Genomic DNA, 14,024 nt, shown 5'->3' with positions numbered 1-14,024 from the left:
TTCTCTGTTTGGCTTAGTTTTTCGGATCTTTGTTGTGGAGGGACGGCGTGGTGTTTCTGCCTAGAGCGCCATCTTGCCGGAAGTCCCCGTTTATTCTTTTTTGTTGTGATGTTGTCGTCTTTTACATATTGATGTCTCTGGTTCCCTGTTTTCAGTCTTTGAGCTTTGTTTTGTTTTTGTGAATTCCCTATCTGGTTGATCTGTCCTGTGCCCTAGTCTTGGATTGCTGTCTGTCTGATGTTGATTCTCTAACCAGAGGACTGCCTTTAATATTTCTTACAGTTTTGGTCTGGTTGTTTATAAATTCCCTTAATTTCTACGTATCTGGAAATTACCTTATTTCGCCGTTGTATTTGAGAGACAGTTTTGCTGGATACGTAATTCTTCGCTGGCAATTTTTTTCTTCAAGGCTTTATGTATGTCATCTCATTGCCTTTTTGTCTGTATGGTTTCTGCTGAGTAATCAGAGCTTAGTTTTATTGGTTCTCCCTTGAAGGTGACTTTTTGCTTAGCCACTCTCAGGATTCTTTGTCTTTGGTTTTGGCAAATTTGATTATGATATGTCTTGGTGACTTGCTTTTGGGGTCTATCCTGTATGGGGTTCATAGAGCTTCCTGGATAGATATTTTCTTGTTTTTCATGAGGTTAAGAAAGTTTTCTGCCATCAAATCTTTAACCATTCTTTCTGTGTTTTCCGTTTTCCCCCGTTGTGGTACTCTGATTACTCATAGGTTTTTCCTCTTGATAGTATCCCACATAATTCTTAGGCTTTCTTCATTCTTTTTTTTTGATTTTTCCTCAAATTCGTGTCAAGGGATTTATTTTCAGTCTCACTAATTCTGACTTCCATTGTCTCAGTTTTGCTCCTGTGATCTTCTATTAAGTTGTCTAATACTAAAATTTTATTGTTAATCTTTTGGATTTCTAGGTACTAGTTTTGTATGGTTTTTAATAGCCTATTTATTCTGTCGTTTTGTTCTTGTATTCTTTTCCTGAATTCTTCTTTTGCTTTGTCTGTGTTTTCCTTGGTTTGATCTGTGTTTTGCCTGATCTCCTTCTTGATCTCTTGGAGAGCTCTGTATATTAGTCTTTTGAATGTTTTATCAGGTAGTTCCAGTGCCTTGTTTTCCTCCAGAAGGTTTTCTGGTTCTTTATTTTGGTGGCTTGCTGGAGCCATCTTGTTCTGCTTCTTTATGTAATTCGATATTGATTGTTGTCTCTGAGGCATCAGTAAGTTAGTATATTCATTTTTCATACTTTTTTGTTTAGTGCATTCTGAGGTTTTGTTTTGTTTTGATATGTCTAAGTAGGCTGAGTATGTGTGTTACTCTCATCATTAGCCTGGTTCGTTTAAACTCTAACCTCCTATCTCCAGGTGATCGGAGCAGCTACTAGGTGTGTGAGCCCAGGAGTCTGTTCACTGTTCTTGCGGGGGTGCTGAAGATGTAGGCGGAGTTTTTGATGAAGTGATGAATCTGTCCTGCTGGTCACCTGGCTGTGGATGCAGGGGGTGTTCTCCCTGTATGTTGGATTGGAGGTTGTGTGTGTGCTCTGCCACTTACCGGTTTGTTGGGGTGCAGGTGCCTGGATTTTTGCTCACCAAGTGTGTGGTGTGGAGATTCTCACCTACAGTCCTGGGTGGGCATGGCTGCTTGGGTGTGTTTGGAGCAGGCACAGGTCTTTGGTTGCAGTGGGGGGCAATGTGGGTGTCAAGGCAGGGGACTGTCGGCTGCCCCCCGGTGCCTGAATGAAGGGCATGCCCCTGTCTGCTACAGCTCGTAGTAAGTGGGGGTACTGCAGCCAGTCCTTGGGCGCCCGGTTCTGTTAGCTGAAGGGATTGGGGGATCACTAATTCTCAGGCCCCTGTCATAGGAAGCTAGATGGAGTGGGTGGTACTGCTGGCTCTCAGGCCTCCAGTCTGGGTGGGTGAGGCCCCTTCTTAGAGGGCGGGGTGGTGTTGAATGTCACAAATTTGCAGCTCCGACTTGACTTGGATGCAGCAGGTGATAAGAGGCTTCTGGTGGATGCCCTGCCTCTTTTGATCTAAGAAGGCATGCCATGTGGGGTTGACCAGCAAGGCACTGGTGCAGGTGATTGGGGGGGGTGAAGGACACTGCTAGTCTGTGGACCCCCCACACCAGTGGCTGGGCAAAGGGGAGCATGCCTCCAGACCGGTTTGTGAATTCCCAGTTTAGGGGGTGTGGCTGTGTTGAATGCCACCAGACTGATGTATATCGGATTGGGGAGGAGGATGGATGAGGAGAAGGAAGTGCTTCTTGGCCATGAACTTTGGTAAGGGAAGGGTTATGGTGTGCACGCACGGTTGGTCGGGAGCTTGCACATAACTTTCACAGTTCTGTTGTGGCTCCTGTTTGGTTCTGAAGGCGCATGCATGTTTGCTGCTGCTTGACTGCACCAGATGGGGTGGGTTTTGGCTTGGGATGTTACTGCTTGCCTCAACCTGTGTCCACTGTGCAGATTCCGCTAACTGGACGCTGGTGATCCCACATTCGTAATTCCCCATTTCTGCTGTTTTTGAATTGTCTCTCCTTCTATCTGTTGCTCAGTCCAATTGTTTGGTTTTGTCTTCGATGATTAGGATTTTTATATTGTTATATATATCTCATTTGCTTGTTTTTTTGGGGTCTTTGTCGTAAGATAGACGACACAAAGTGTCTATTCTATCATTTTGGCCACAAGCTCATATTTCTTGCTTTTTCTTATTCAGAAGTTTTATTAGTTCCAGTAGTACTCTTTTTGTTTTTGTCGATGTTTTAAAATTTCCTTATTAAATCTCTCATTTTGTTTCTCCAGTTGTTTTCTAATCTCCACTAGTTGGTTTTCTCTCTTTAAACATATTTAGCACCGTTGGAAAGTTGTCAATTCTTTGCAGTTTTATGGCCTCATTCGGGGAGATTTCCTCATGTTTTGCTTTTGATTGTTCCTTCTTGGGATTTTTTGTGTTTTACTGTCTTTTGTTGAATTTGAGCTTTTTTTTTTCTTTAAATTTTGTATTCTTTTTATTGTGGGAAAATTTTCTGATTGGGTGTCCTGGTGGTGCAGCAGCCAGGCAACTGGCTGCCAACCAAAAGTCTGGGACCTGCACCCACCAGCCTCTGCAAGAGAAAGATGCGGGAGACCATCTTTGCAAAGATTCACATCCCTGGGAACCCCACAGGCAGTTCTCCTCTGCCCTGCGGGTTCCATTTGAGACAGAATGACCTAGCTGCAGTGAGCTTAGTATCTTCTCCTGAGAACCATTAGATGGCACTCTCATCCTTAGTTTTTTTTCAGTACTGGTTCAGGTGTTCTGGATGTTTTGTCTCTGGAATCCAGTACATACGTGCTGGAGGGGGAATTAGCTGTCACAGACACTGACCTGAGTGTTGGGGCTCTACCTTACCGTGATGACGGCGGGATTGGGGGGCTCTCTATGTCTTTCTTTCATGGGCGACTTCGCACAGGCACTTACTCAGTATCCTGCTGTGGGCCATTTCCTGTGTAGCCAGTCAGTTTAAAGTATTTCCCTTGCTCTGCTGTCCTTGCTGTTTCTCCTGGTCACAGTTCCTGTTCATCTCAAGCCTCAGCGAGATTCAAGAGTACTCTCACACAGCGCCACGGTCTCCCTTCACCCCTCCCAATTGTGTGTCCCATGTATTCCCACAGCAGATTTGTGCCACCTTAAAAAATCGGGCTAGAGCTTCCTCAGATTATCTCCTTTTCTGTGTTCCCTGTTTAGGGTGTTCCAGCCCCATCCCAAAATGGCTGTGATGAGTGAGCGCTCCTGATGTCAGCAGGTGGGATCTCTTGGCTTGTATATCAGTCCCAGTCTTCTTCTCCCCCACTTCTGTATTCACCTTGACACTCCAGTACCTCAGCTGCTGTCCAGAGTTCTCAGATCTCAGTCTGTGCTTGTTTTTATTCGTTGTTTAGTAAGTTAGTTGGCGGGGGAGTAAATGGGAGCATCCGCTTTGCCATCTTGCTCCACCTCCGCTTCATCTTTTCTGTTTGTTAAGACATCATTGTCTTGGTTTCCTTTAGTTCTTAGCCTGTAGTTTTCTTTAGCTAGTTAAAAATATTTAAAACATTGGATTTAAAGTCTTTGTATAGTAAGTGTAGTGACTGAGTTTCCTTAGGGACAGTTTCTGTTGATTATTTTTTTCCTCTGAATGGGCATACTTTCTTGTTTCTTTTGCATGCCTCAGATTTTTTTGTTGAAAACTGGACATTTTGAATATTAAAATGTGTTAACTTTGGACATCAGGATCTCCCTCCTTCCCAGGGTTTGTTGTAACTTGATGTGGGTTGTAGTTTTTGTTTAGTGATTTTTCTAATCTATTTTTTAATTTTTTTTATTGTACTTTAGATGAAGGTTTACAGAATAAATAGTTTCTCATCAAACAGTCAGTACACATGTTGTTTTGTAACATTGGTTAACAACCCCACAACATGTCAACACTCTCCCTTCTCGACCTTGAGGACCTTTTTTTTTGGTGAGAATATACATAGCCAAAGTTACATCATTTTGAAAGTTTTACATGTACAATTCAGTGACATCGATTATATTCTTCCAGTTGTGCTGCTATTCTCATTATCCTTTTCCAAATTATTCTATTACCATTAGCTTCAACTCACTGTCCCCTAAGCTTCCCATCAAACCTTTTGAGTTGCTGTTGTCGGTTTGATCTCACATAGATAATTTTTTTTTTACCTTAAATGACGGTTTGCAGAACAAATACTTTCTCATTAAACAGCACACGTATTGCCCTATGACAGTGGTTCGCAACCCCATGACATGTCAACGCTGTACCTTCTCAACTTTGGGTTCCCTATCACCAGCTTTCCTGTCCCCTCCTGCCTTCTAGTCCTTGTCCCTGGACTGCTGTGCCTCATTAGTCTTGTTTTCTGTTATGAGGCTGTCCAGTCCCCGGCTGAACAGTGACTTTTTGGAGGGGCTTCACCAATGGGCTAAAAGGGTGTCTGGGGGCCATACTCTCGGGGTTTCTCCAGTCTGTCAGGCCAGTAAATCTGGTCTTTTTTGTGAGTTAGAATTCTATTCTACGTCCTTTTCCAGCTCTGTCCAGGACCCTCTATTGTGATCCTGGTCAGAGCAGTCAGTGGTGGTAGCCGGGCACCATCTAGCTGTATTGGACTCAGGCTGGTGGAGGCCGTGGTAGCTGTGGTCCATTAGTCCTTTGGACTAGTCTTTTCCTTATGTCTTCTTGTCTTCATTCTTCCTTGCTCCCGAAGGGGTGAGACCAGTGGAGTATCTTAGATGGCTGCTCACAGGCTTTTAAGACCCCAGATGCTACTCACCAAGGTAGAATGTAGAACATTGTCTTTATAAACTGTGTTATGCCAATTTAGCTAGATGTTCCCTGAGACCATGGTCCCCACAGCTCTCCGCCCAGCAATTCAGTCCGTCAGGGAGTTTGGATGTGTCTGTGGAGCTTCCATGACCTTTCCTTATGCAAGTTGTGCTGGCTTCCCCAGTACTGTGTACTGTCTTATTCTTCACCAAAGTTACCAGTTATCTATTTAGTCCCCCCACTCCTCCCATCCCTTATAACCAAAAAAGATTGTTTCTTTTTGCGTGTGAACTTTTATATGAGTTATACAATAGAGGTCTCATACGATGTTTGTCTTTTTGTGATTGACTTATTTCATTCAGCATAATGTCCTCCAGTTTTGTTCTTCTTACTCTCCTGTGCTGAGCTCCTTTTGTCTGTGAATTTTATTTCATTTGTTTTTTGTACGTTTTGTTTTTAGACTTCATGTTTTTCTTCATTTTGCTGAGTAGGTTTGTTAACTTTTTTTGTTGTTACCATGAAATTTACACTTATCTTCCTAGATTTGAACCAGTCTATTATTACTTGGTATCGCTTGACTTCCTTTTCATTAGAAGGTTCTATATCTACACCGTTTGTTCCTTCTTTTATTGTTCTGATGCTGTTGTCATTTACAGATTAACTTCTCTGGTTCCCTTTTGTATTTCTTTTGGTTTTGGATAGTCCTGAAGAGTTTATTTCCTAGGAGGGTATCTGGCTAGTACAATCCTGTGTCCTATATTCAGCCTGTGATCTGATATTGTTTGTTCTCAGAGGACTTCCTTTAATAAGTGTTGTAAGTTTGGTTTGGTTTTTACATAGTCCCTTAATCTCTGTTTATCTGGAAATGACCTAATTTCACCATCATATTTGAATGAGAGTTTTGCAGGATGTATTATTCTTGGCTGTCAATTTTTTCTTTCAAGATTTTATATATGTCATTCCATTGCTTTCTTGCCTGCATGGTTTCTGCTGAATAATCCGAGCTTGGTTTTATTGTTTCTCCTCTGTATGTGACTTTTTTTTTTTTGAGATGCTTTCAGGATTCTTTTTGTTTGGTTTTAGTGAGTGTGATTATGATATGCCTTGGTGATTTTCTTTTGGGGTCTCTCTTATATGGGGTTCGTTGAGCTTCTTGGATGGTCAGCTTTTCATCTTTCATGATATTGGGGAAGTTTTCTGTAAGCAATTCTTCAATGATCCTCTCTGTGTCTTCTATTTTCTACCCCTGTTCTGGAATTCCGATCACTCGCAGATTTTTGCTTTTGATTGTATTCCACGTAATTCTCAGGGTCTCTTCAGTTTTCTTCGTTCTTTTTTCTGATTTTTCCTCAAACCGACTTGTATCCAAGTGTTTGTTTCCAATTCCGCTGATCCTGTCTTCCACCATTTCAAATCTGCTCCTCAGCCCTTCTATGACACTTTCCATTTCTGGAATCTTGTTTATCTTTTGGATTTCTAATGGTTGTTTTTGTATAATTTCTAGTTGTGAATTTATTTTGGCATTTTGTTCCTGAATTATTTTTCTGAATTCTTCCCTTTTTTTGTCTGTATTTTCCATGAATTTGCCTATTTTTCCTCATTTTTGTCTGCTTTTTGCTTCAACTTTTGGATAATTTTGAGTATTAGGGATTTGAATTCCTTACTAGGTAGTTCTAGTGCTTTTTCTTCTACTGGAAAGTCATCTGGTGTTTTATTTTGGATGCCTACTGGAACCATCCTGTCCTGTTTTTTAAATGTTTTGATATTTTCTGCTGTTTTCAGTGTATTTAGTAGTTATTTTTCTCGTTTCTTGATTGTAGATTTGTTTCATTTTTTTTTTTTAAACTTGTCTATGTCTGAGCAGGCGGGCTGTGTGTTCTTTGTTGTTTGCTCGTCTGTGGGCACGAAACTTTTCGCCTCCTTTTCCAATGGGCAGGATCAGTCGCTCAGATATGGTACAGCAGGGCAGGTCTAGCTAAAGAGGAGTGGCTGGGATGGGTTGTTTGTGGCACTTACTACAGCCACCAAGGCGGGTCGGTAATCTATGCAGGGCAGGTTCTGGTAGGCTGTGCCTGTGCTTCTTGGTGGTGTGATGTTAAGCGCACGGTGCAGGTAGGCAGGATAGAGGGGGGAGACTGTTACATGTGGAGCTAAGATGGGTGTGGGAGAGAGAAGAGATGAACAGGAGCCAAAAACATACAAACAAAAAAGAGTGCTAGGGGAGCTTGCCGTTGGAGTGGAGAGATGAGAGACTATGAAATGGAGAACAACAAAAAGTGGAAGAAAAAAAAAAGAAAAGAATGAATAAATAAAAACTAGAAAGTAAAAAGAACAGCAAAGCTCCCAGGGATCCCACTGGTGCGGTATGATGTCTCGGGAAGTTGTTCCCAATTGTTGCAGTACAGCCTGGCTAGAAGGCATGGAGGAATTCAGCTCCAAGTATTCAGGAAACAGGAAGAGAAGGAAGGTGTAGAGAGACAAGAAACTGAGTAATGAAAAAAAACAAAAAGGGAAAAAGAGGGAAAAGGAAACAAATTTTTAAAAAAAACAAGAAAAGCCCCTCCAAAAAAACAGGAAAAAAAAAACCACGAAAAAAATGCTCTCAGGGATGCCGCGTAGCACTGCCTGGCCAGAACGGACTCCCAACTCGAGAAAAGGAAAAGAAAACAAACAAACAATTCAAAACAAACAAACTAAAGCCCCAGCATCCCACCAGTGTGGCATCCCAGACCGGGAAGCAGTTCCACACTCGAACGGAGCTCCGCAGCCCCTCAGGAAGAAGCAAAGATGTCGCATGGAGGCAGGTATTTGAGCGAAAGGAGGGGGAGATGGTGAGAGGTAAGGAAGAAATCAAAAGAAGCAGAAAAAAGCAACACCAGCAGCCAACAAATGGCACTCAGGGAGTTGTTCAGTGCGGGCAGTTGGAATCCAAGCAGCCAGTGCTTCCTGGCCAAGAGACTGTGGCCGTGGGAAGCAGAGGAGGCTGAGTGGGGGTGAAGAAAGGTGGGGGGTGGGAAAGCATATATCGCCAATTACTGGTTGTTCTGTCTCCTGCTGGAAGCTCCGTGAAGCTGCTTTCTCGTACCCCCATTTGCTGATCTCTGATAGTTCAAGATGGCGGATCCGCGCTGCATTAGCTGATAGGGACCTCTGCATTAGCCTCTCCTCGCTCTCCGTTCTCTGTGAGTTTTCTTATTCCATTTGGTACTTGGCTGAGTTCTTTACGTCTTCATTTGATGTTTTAGGGTTTCAAGATTGCTGTTTTCTCTGTTTGGCTTAGTTTTTTTGATCTTTGCTGTTGAGGGACGGCGTGGTGCTTCTGCCTAGAGCACCATGTTGCCAGAAGTCCTCTCTAATCTATTTTTGTGAAGTCTGTATTCTTTGTCATCTGGGGCCAGTGAAGTCTCTTTTCAATTAGCTTAGCGATTAGCTAGTGATTTGACAGAGATTTCCTTAAGTACTTAGAGCCAAAAAGAAACAATACAAAAATACTCTCCCAGCCTTTATAGATTGGCTCTCTGTTGGACACTCTATCACTTGTTTTTAGCTGCCATAGTCAGCCCCCGACTCAAGGTGATGTCATGCATAACTGAATGAAATGCTGCCTGGTTTTGTGCCATCTCCATTATTAATTGCGGATCAAACCATTGTGATTTATATAGTTTTCAGTTGGTGATTTTCAAAATTACATTGCCAGGGTTTTCTTTCTAGTCTGTCTCAGTCTGGAAGCTCTGCTGAAACCTGTTCATGGTCATAACAACACACAAGCCTCTACTGACATGGGCGGTGGGTACATAATAGGTTCATTGACTGGGAATCAAGTCTGGGTCTCTCCCATGGGTCTCCCACGTAGAAGGCAAGAATTCTTCCACTGAACCACCTCTGCTGCCGTACTCCAATGTTTGCCAGGGCCACTTACAACTCTGCCTTAGTCTTTATTTCCTGCTTTTGTAGAATCTAAAGGTTAGTGATGAAATCTTAGGGTTATCTCAGGTATATTCCTAGCGTGTTTATCCCTGGGTGTGTGTGTGGTCTTCTGGATACCGCAGTATATGCAGGAGCTTTCCAATGTTCTCATTCCCCTATGTGTCTCTTTCCTTAGCCTCTTCCTTTGTAGACATTTCGGTGTATCTGCTACTTGCCCCATATTTCTCACTTGCCCTAGGAATCTGCAGCTAGTATATGTCTTTACACGCTTAACAACAAACACCACTTGGGAGGACACCCCAGCCCTGAATGCGTTCCTCCGGTGGCAAAAGAAAGTCAAGCTCCTGAGCCAATCAAGGAGCTACCAGAAACATAAAAAATCACTACCACAGTTATTTGAGATCAAGGTCCATATTGTCCCCACTAGCATCAGTAAGCCACACCAAGAGCACCTCTGATTTCGGGAGTGGAGTATTGTAGGTGGTAAGTGAAAATGACACAATGCTCTCATACTGAAATTTAGGAGCTTCTTTTTAAGCCCCCCTGGTTGTTTTATGTTTTTCCTTAGATTCTAGAGTTCTTAAAATATTGATCCTGACAGTTTTTGCCAGCTTAATCATTGCTTTACTAGAAGGACAAATTTTTGGAGTTGTGTACTCTACCATTTTCAGTGATGTCACTCCTGTATATTAAATTTTTAACCTCACAACTACGTTGATTCTTGTAAAAAAAAAAAAAGTTGTGTAAGGCTTAACAACACAGAAAACAGCCTGAATGTTTCAGCGTTATCAGTAAGGAAGATGATTAATAAATTCACTAGGACTAGTGACATTGCTGATATTGTTAGTGTCAGTAGTGTTAGGAATGGTTATCTCCATTCACTCACTAGCTGTGTGAACTTGAGCAAGTCAGACTCTCTGGCCTCAGTTTCTAGTCTGTAAAATAGGGATAATAAAAGCTTCCTCATAGAGTTGTAGTGGGAATGAAATGAGGTAATGTAGTATTGGGCGGAAGGCTGACCAAATAGTAAGTGCTCAGTGAATAGTAGCTGGTATTCCTTTTGCTAAACCCAAGATCAAAGTGAAAATATGGTAAGTGGATAAAACGTTAATTTTCCTGATCTTCAGGGAATCTGCAATGCTGGTCTGGACTTAGCGTCTCTGGGGATGAACTAAAATTGTAGGATTATTTTTTTTTTTTGTGGGTGATTGTGGGAAGGCAGTCAAGATATATTTTACTATAGCGTTTGTTTTGCTATGACTTTAATGCCTGCATCTGTCAGTTTTAGATTATAAACTCCTAGAGGGTAAGGATCATGTATTTAAAATTTTATTTTTACATTGTTCAAGAGAACGCTTTTGTATAGAAACAGTGAGTCGAATTTAAAAAGATTACTGTGACAATTTAATATAAGGTTTGTTTACTCTTCAAGCATTCTAGAATGACTTTAAATCTCTAGGTGCTTCTTTTCAAAGCAGTTCTTTTTTTTAATACACCTCTTAAAATGCTTCTAGTAGAATTGTCAGTTTTCATCCTGGCATTATGCTCTAGCCGTTATATGAATTACGGTCACTTTTTGGAATTTTTAAAGTGCAGTTGAAATGAAGAGTGGATATTTATATAAAACTCTGACAGGATTCAAGGCTCAAATAACTCTGAAGAAAAATGAGAGGCAGCAAAATTAAGACATTGTGTGTAGAGGGGAGAGTGTTGCAGTATCTTTTAAAAAGGTTCCTTTTTTCGCTTGAGCTAATTCAGTTGATTTGGGCAATAGTAATGTTTTCAGAAACACACAGTTCCATTCTATATCATGTCTTTATTTAATTAGACTGTGAGGAGATAATGGAATAGGGGTTAGCAACCTTCTCAGGCTTGAATGCCATTAGCAGTAGTAAACTAACAAAAAATCGGCAGGGAGAAGAAAAAGAGGCATCAAAGGACAAAAAATGAGAGAAATAAAATAGAGATAGCAAGGATATCACAAGACACACATGTTGAAGGGAGTGTCAGATTGCTATCAGAAATTGCCCCAAATATCCAATGAGTGCCCACCTACCTCAATAGAAATTAGGGAGCAGTGGCGGTTAATGCACTCAGCTGCTATTCAAAAGGTTGGAGGTTTGTGTCCACCCAGAGGCACCTTTGAAGAAAGGCCTGGTGGTTTATTTCTGAAAAATCAGCCATTGAAAACTCTATGGAGCACAGTTCTGCTCTGACACACGTGGGGTCACCATGAGTCAGAATCGACTCGATAACAACTGGTGGTGGTGGTGTGATGGTGGCTCAATGGTGGAAATCTCACATTCCATGTGGGAGACCTGGGTTTGATTTCTAGCCAGTGTACCTCAAGCACATCCACCACCTGTCTTCTTTGGAGGTTTGTATGTTGCTGTGTTACTGAGATTTCAGTAGAGCTTCCAGACTAAGACTAGGAAGAAAGGCCAGGTGATCTATTTATGAAAAATCAACAAATGAAAACCATGTGGATCATAATCATCCAATCCCATTGTGCATGGGGTTACCATGAGAACAGCTAACAACAACATAGTAGAAGTGAACTTTCAACAAGCTAGTTAAAAAAAAAGATTAGTTATGGATAAGACAAAAAGAATTTAAAATTCACAAAACCAAATACCTTCTTTAAAATACCTTTTCCATCTAGTGCTGAGCAGGCAATTCAAGAGGTATCATTTGTAAGCTCCTGAGTTGGGTTTATGTTTACATCAATATTATCTTATTCTACACCTCTGTTATAAGCAAAGAGTTTTGTCATATATTTCCTGCCAAAGGACCTACTGTTACCAGACTGTTGGAATGCTTATAAAGAAAATGGAGGTGTTTTGGATATGACCTGCATAGTGAACTTTGTAGAATGACCCATGTAAACAAAAATGTTATTTTTTATGAGTTTAGGATAATTCTTCAGGTAATTTACTCAGCAGTGGCAATCTGACACATCGATAAAAAGCAGCAGACGTAAACAAGTATTTACAAAAAATAAAACTACACAAAGTGACAGTCTGCTACTGATTTAAATTGTCCACCTGTGGAGATGAGAGTTAAGAAATGTGCTTGTGGGTTTTTTTCCAAGTTCACATTAGTAAACATAAAAAACAAGACTATTAAATTACGGAGAATTTAAACTGTAAAGTAGCAGAAAATAGGTCCAATTCTACTTTCCCAACTTTCACATTATCTCAGCATTCCAGCTGCATTGTGAAGTATGTGATAATTTCTTCATTATGTGCACAAACACAATAGGACTAAAAATCTTAGAAGTACTGAGAGATTCATACCAATTTTCTAAAGTTCTTGGCTTGTGATAAGCCAGCCCAATAAAATAATTCAGTACTAAGTGTATCTAAAATATATTCTTGGTAAATTAGTCTTAATATGATAAAGAAAGTTCTCTTTGCACATTTGTGAACTGTTAACTTCATGATTTAAAACGAATTGATTTTGAAGTTTTTTCTTACCTTTTAAAATTCAGTCATTGGTTTTTATTGCTCTGAATTTGGGAAATGCCTTGTAATTCTTTGTTACTCCATTAGCAAGCAGCTTGGAATCTCACACCACGTAGCTGAAACATATAAGACGGTGACCAAGTTTCATGATAGTAAAAATGTCATGATAAGTGAGCTTCTTTGAATGGGATTAAGGCCCGTACTTACTTCACGGAAGTTTCCTAAACAAACATAAAAAGTCTATGAAGAATTATTTGTGATGTCTGCTAAATATTAAGCTTTGCTGCTGGTGTTATATATCCTAGAGATGTAAAAATCTTACAGATAAAGGGAAGAATGGTTGAAAAATAGGGAGATTCTGTGAGTATTTTTTGTGGGTTTTTTTTTTTTTTTTGCTGGTGGTGGTGCTTTGTTTTGTTTTGCTGTGGCATTCATAGAATACTTGGGAGGTCGAAGGGATTTAGAAGTCATCCACAGACACTGGGGCAAATCCAGCACATCATGTACTTTTGCAAGACCCCTGTACAAAGAATGATTTTTCCAGTTTTTATTGGTTGGGGAAAAAAATCAAAAGAATAATAATATTTTGTGACAGATGAAAATTATATGAAATTCAAATTTATGTGTAATAAAATTTATAAAGCATTTTTGGAACACAGCCACACTCATTCGTTTAAATATTACTTACATATTATCACCAAAGTTACCACTTATCTATTTTCTATTTAGTTCCTCCCCCACCCTTCCCATCCCTCATAACCAACAAAGATTGTTTCTTTTTCTGTATAAACTTTTACATGAGTTTTTACAGTAGAGGTCTCATACAGTATTTGTTCTTTTGTGATTGACTTATTTCATTCAGCATAATGTCCTCTAGTTTCATCCATGTTATGAGATGCTTCACAGATTCATTATTGTTCTTTATCTTTGCATAATACGCCATTGTGTGTATGTACCATAGTTTGTTCATCCATTCATCTGTTGATGGGTATCTAGGTTGTTTCCCTCTTTTTGCTATTGTGAACAGTGCTGCAATGAACATCAGTGTGCATATGTCTATTAGAGTGATGGCTCTTATTTCTCTAGGATATATTCCTAGGAGTCAGATTGCTAATGTTTTCTTTGTTCTTCTTACTCTCCTGTGCTGAGTTCCTTTTGTTTGTGGATTTTTTTTTCATTTCTATGTTTTTGTCGGTTTTGTTTTTACTGAGACTTTGTTTTTCTCCTTTATTTTGATTAGTAGATTTGTTAACTTTCTTTGTGATTACCATGAAATTTACCCTTATCTTCCTAGATTTCAGCCAGTCTATTATTACTTGGTATC

General features: G+C 40.4%; 1 protein-coding gene across 5 annotated transcripts in view; it reads left to right on the top strand.

The window, feature by feature from the left end:
- The window catches only part of ABCB7 (ATP binding cassette subfamily B member 7), a 133,018-nt gene that overhangs the window by 31,979 nt on the left and 87,015 nt on the right, over positions 1–14,024 (top strand). The window contains exon 1 of one of the 5 annotated variants that reach the window (XM_023734695.1): positions 3,740–3,797. The exons of the other annotated variants lie outside the window; for them this stretch is intronic. The gene's annotated coding sequence lies outside the window, so the exon portion shown is untranslated. Of the gene's footprint in view, positions 1–3,739; positions 3,798–14,024 lie in introns of those variants that run through there. 5 annotated transcript variants of the gene reach the window in all.

Source organism: Trichechus manatus, unplaced genomic scaffold (assembly GCF_000243295.1).
Source record: "Trichechus manatus latirostris isolate Lorelei unplaced genomic scaffold, TriManLat1.0 scaffold00070, whole genome shotgun sequence".
In the NCBI taxonomy this organism is placed as follows: Eukaryota; Metazoa; Chordata; class Mammalia; order Sirenia; family Trichechidae; genus Trichechus; species Trichechus manatus.
The sequence above is the reverse complement of the archived record's forward strand: the minus strand, read 5'-3'. Positions and strand labels throughout refer to the sequence as shown.